Raw genomic sequence first — 5,761 nt, 5'->3', positions numbered from 1 at the left:
TCAATTACTAAAATAATAAGCTTAGATTATTTTGTAACCTTTTGAAATAGACTTGTTTTGGAGAAGATGAAATCATTTTCCATCAAGACTGCATAACTGCTCACACAAAATAAAATATAGTCGTTAAATTCAAAGACTTAGTCTTCGATTATTGCTCCAACTATATTAAGCTTGTTCTTACAATCAGAGGGTCAAAGTAACTTCCTGATTTCTACCCAGAAACATACTTTGACTAGTCTTGATTGAATGTGAGAGAGATTGGAGAGTTAACTAGTAAGAGATTGAAGAGCTTAGTTCCCACTTGGATATGAATAAAAATAGCAAACTCACAATGCAATGAACTGACACGCCAAGAATAGTCCGAACACTTAAGTCTGAAAAGCCATACCTTAATAAGGGAATCGAAGAGACTAATTTATATCTATATAATGATAAATATTTATATGTAATAATATATATATTCCTCCATCTAAACCGCATCATAAACAATACAGTAGTTGCTGTACTTAGAGGACACTACGGGACACAAGTCTAATAACCAGGTATGCTGATCGGATAGAACTACTGTTAAAATTCTGAATTAAAAGAAAAGAAGAAAGTATTTATCTGTCCTCTACTCGCTCTGCATTCATTGAAATATGATTCGCTCTAGGTTCTTATTTTCTCAATAATCTATGCAACATTTTATTGCATATCCCAATGTTGCTGATCTATGCAGTCACTACCTATCAATCGCAAGCTTATTAGTCTACTCTAAGCTCTTCGTTCCTTAAATATCTATATCATTGATATATATCATCTATATTCATTGAAGACATTGCTGTTGTTATACAAACAGTACTGTGATTTCTCGGTCGATCAAGTAAGTTCATCCTTGAATAAGATATTCTTATTACATCGTATACAATATTTTCTCAGGCAGCGTGCATTCAAGCTTTTTTGTGGTAACATAACAAACTCGCTTTCAAAGGGTTTAGGAAGACCGTCTTGTAAAAGACGGGTTGTCAATAACATAACATCTCTATATACACATATAATACGAAATACAATTTTATAATTAAATCTTTTATTAATTCAGTATTAAAATTAATTTGTTCATATTTACAATCAAATCTTAATAATTATTATAATACCCCATAAGCTTTATTATATATTTGAATATTTATTATTTATTCTTTCAAAAACAGTTCACAATGTAATTAACGAATGAGTTTTTCTTATGCATTGAACCTACAAAACTTTGGGTGAAGGTTTGAAAACTCTAATATATTTTTTATGAAAAATTTTAAAAATTTTGTAGCTTAAAAGGCTTTTGTTATACCACAAAATATGTCATATTTTATTTCCTAGCATTTGTTAGAAACGATTGAATTTCAAAAATTTTACCACAGAATTTGGTTAACTTTGGTTAAGATCAAAAAAATGGTCCATCAAAAATCCATCAAAAATCAATCAAAAAATATCAAAATCGAACAAAAGTGAGTGAGTGACACATAAACCGCTACCGCCATCATAAAAATTTTTGAAAACTTCATAAAACTTCATAAAACTTCATAAATAACCAAAAATTGAATAATGAAATCAGTCAGAAAAAATTTAAAAACAAAAAAAAACAAAATAAATTGAAAGATCGTTGTTCACTACCGAACAATTTATTAAATTAAATTGCCAGCAATTGCCACCGCAGCGATAACAATACTTGCTTGCATGTACGAGTAGATTCAGATACATATTCAGATACACATGCGCTTGTATCTAAACAATAACAATGTGGTCGATATATAGTTTACATGCCTTTTAGTTTGAATGTGAACTTTCGCTTTCGTTTAGACACAAAATCACAACACAATTAAAAAAAATAAAAACAAAAGTCGTAAAATTAAATAAAATTTTGCTAGTAAATTCATAAATTCATAAATTCATAAATTCGTATAATCGTAAAATCGTAAAATCGTAGAGTTCGGATTTCGAGTATCTCAAAGGTAGATTTTATTGTTTGCATTGCTTGGGTACAATTCAATTCAGGCGATAAATGCCGAACTAATTTGTACAAATTTACGACTTTCCGCATACGTTGACTACGATTTTTCTCAATTTCATTTGGTTGCATTGTTCGATAAATTTTAAAAAATTTTCTTAAATGTTTTTGAAATTTTTAAAATTTATTTAGTGCAGCTTTTGGCGTTGTTGCCAAAACTCGAACAAATTAAACATTGTTCAGTATGTTTCCAGATACTTCGGTATTTATGTGCATACACATCAGCGCAAAAATGCACGAAATGATGTATCTACTCTCTGTGTAATCACACAACATAAATTGTGAATTAACTGCAGGGTAAATGTATCTGTCAAATTTAATAAACTGAAGTTGTATTGTTTTGTTGGTGGTCATTGCTGGTCATTGGTGCATAATTTATGGAAAAAGTTCAGTATTTTTTCATTTCGGATGGAACTTATGAAACACTTTCAAGTTCGTTTTGTTCAGTTTTATAAATATTATTTTATGTTTTTTAAAATGTAAATTAGAGTTTTTATGCAGCTTTCTTTTATTTCCTTAACGCTGATTCGCTGATTATGTAGCTCAGTTCATTAATACGAGTATTATGTTTATAAGTTTTAGGTTTGTATTTTATATTTTATATTGGATTGCCGAATTTCGTGTATAATTATAGGTTATATTGTGTATTTAAATATGGTTTATATGTAAAATAGAGTTAATAAAGTGAAAAAGTATGAAGTACCACCAATGTGGAGTAGACATAACAACGCTAATAATTGTTCCATAATTTATTACGGCATTTATAAGCTAATAAAATGTATTAAATGTTTAGGTGTAAGATGTTTTAATTAATAGATAAATGTATTATTTATTATGTTTCAACATACGTAAGGCTAAAGATATCCATAAACAACATTTCTAGACCCATATTGAGACTGTGTACTATTGCAAGTATAACCTCATCAAATAATTTCATATAATTTATTGTGGGAATTGGCTTTAGTACCGAAAAACCTTCTTTTAATGTTCAAATAGTGAATAGTCTCCGTTTTATTGTCACACATCCTAAAACGAAATTCCAATTCTATTTTAGCAAACTCTTGCCGGAAATGGGTTAAAATATTTCCGAGTTAAGGCTTGCATGTAGTAAGCGATGCGTAAACTCCAGTGGCACCATCCGATACTGTTTGAAGTGTAAAATGTAGTGAGTGAGTTTTCAATTGCGGCACCTGACTGGAAGTATAAATTTATTTACTTTAATTTGATGTGGCGTTACATTATTTAATTTTGTACTGTGACCCAAAGATCAACAGATGTGTTAGTTAGGCCCCGCTTCTTAGCAAGGGAAAAGTAATATCCAAATACATTACTTCAACTTGTACCAGTAAAAATGCCTTGGAATATCAATGTGGCGTTTATCGGCGCATCGTCTTGATACGTGTGTTAAGAACACTGTGGTGCTAAACCTTCACTGCAGGTATTCACGTTAAACACTCTGAACTCTTTCTTTTCAGAAAATAAGATAGAAAATCAATTCACGTGGATTCAGGATAATTTTTTGAAAATCTTTATTTGGTATATTCGTTAAACTCATTAATTCGTTGACTTCCAAAAAGGAAAAATATCTTAAACTTAGAAGTCCTGAACATTTACACAAGAAGTGTTTATTTTTAATATTCTCTGCAGGTTCTAAATTTCTCTTTAATAAGTACAGTTTATTTTTCAATATATGATATTTATTGCAAGCTGTTATTCACATCATATACTGCATTATTCTTGGATTAAAAATGATACTAATATAAAAATAAATCAAAGTACAAATTTTATGTACTTTTAAGTGTTTTTGATTATCATCAAGCATTTCTGTATTTTTTAGTTAATAACAAGATTAAAATTACTTATATCGTAGAGAATTTCTTGTCACTTATCCACTGATGCCAACTATACAACTCTTCTCTTGAACTTCGCTGCGCTATCATTTCTCCCAATTTAACACCAATACAATAAGCCCAGACAATAGTTATAGTTGTTATGTGGGCATGAACATTAACTATCCATGCCACTTTATCCATTGTTGGGCTATTGTATCTTAACTTTTCTAAACTCACTGAAGGACGTCTTTCACAACTGCTATATCCGGAAAACTGAATCTTTCCTATACCAATATTTGATCACTCTGATTCGCGGATCAAATTTTTGTGGAAACGAATAGGATAATAATAAAAATGAATAGGAGATAGTTATTCTTTAAAAATATTTGCATATGTTTTTGTGTCTTCCATACATAGTCCATTTTTTGTGAAAGACATACAAGAAGTGGGCTCATACTTCCTCAGCAGCCAGGTGCAAGAGCTACATGGCCCGTTAACTCCAAATGTAGAAACATCAAATTGATACACAGAAGCAAATCGGAAGTATCTAGGTTAATAGTTGTCCCAACGAAACACTGGATTATATTGCAACGTGAAGCAAGACTCGATCTGCCATGTCATATCTTCTGTAGTACACGCCTACCGGCGCGCAAATAAAAGACATCAAAGCATCTGTTGTGTCTATGTCAAGACTTCTTTAACAAACTCGTTGATATTTCCAAGTTTAGTATTAGCCAGATACTTTTTTTCTCAATTCGCAGGGCTAGTTATAATATGTCCATTCTTCTATTCACTAGAATGAAACTACTTTTTTCAGCTAATTGAGCAGGATTCGTTTTTTTCCACTTCACCTACCTTCATAACTAAGCTTGCCTTATTATTTTCTATCATAATTTCGGCACAATATATATGGTATGTATACATAAAAAAATTGGATACAAACATTTCATTCTCAAAAAACTAACTTAACAAAAATCTGCTACAAATATCTGTTTACCAAAAAAATTTTTAAATTGTTAATAAGAACTTTTGCGGCCCTATGTTCCTTCTAGGATTTAAAGGATTAAATATATAACATAATAAGAGCTTATGAATTTTAGTATAAGAAGAAACAGCAAGCAACATCTCTTAGCAACATAGACATTGGTAGCAAAGTTGCCAAGCGCGGTAACAAATGTTGTTAAGAAAACATGGAGCTGAGCTCAACAGAAATTATGTTGCTGTGGTTCGTTGCTTAAGTCTTTTGAGACGACAACAGTTCGAAACTGAATAAAAGAGCTCAAAACGACGAACAAACTACAAAAAACATTAACATATAAAAATGAAAACTGCAGTTAACAGATAAAATAAAAGTATGTTTAAAATTGAGTATCTTTGAGCTGCAATCACCGTAAAGCTGCTAAGAAACCACAAGAAAAGCACTCAAAGCGCATAGTAAAAAGCACTCATACGCTTCAATCCATATGTAATTTGGCGTTACCATTTTAGTTTTGTCCAACGCGTTGTACGTACGAATCAGTAGCATTTACCAAGTCCAACGAGTGGGTTCGTAACAGCGGTTAGTGGACGGTCCAAAAAATAATAATAATTAAATTAAATTTTAAAATTTATAAAAAATATATGTGCTAATATAAAATGAATTGCTTTGATAACTTATAAAAAATCACAAAGAAAACAATTGGACAAGGACACATTTTTTATTAAAACAATCACTAAATAGTTGAAAAAGTATCTAAAACTACTCCGTAAACGTTTGAAGTGGCTCTTAAAAACAATTCTAGTTTAATAGTTATATTAGAAAATAACAGAAAATTATATGTAAAGTGCTTAAAAGAGAGTTTCACTTTTCGTTTTTATTGAATTTCAGTTGAGTTTCAGTTGAATTTGCACT

This window comes from Teleopsis dalmanni, chromosome 1 (assembly GCF_002237135.1).
Source record: "Teleopsis dalmanni isolate 2A chromosome 1, ASM223713v2, whole genome shotgun sequence".
Lineage (NCBI taxonomy): Eukaryota > Metazoa > Arthropoda > Insecta > Diptera > Diopsidae > Teleopsis > Teleopsis dalmanni.
The sequence above is the reverse complement of the archived record's forward strand: the minus strand, read 5'-3'. Positions refer to the sequence as shown.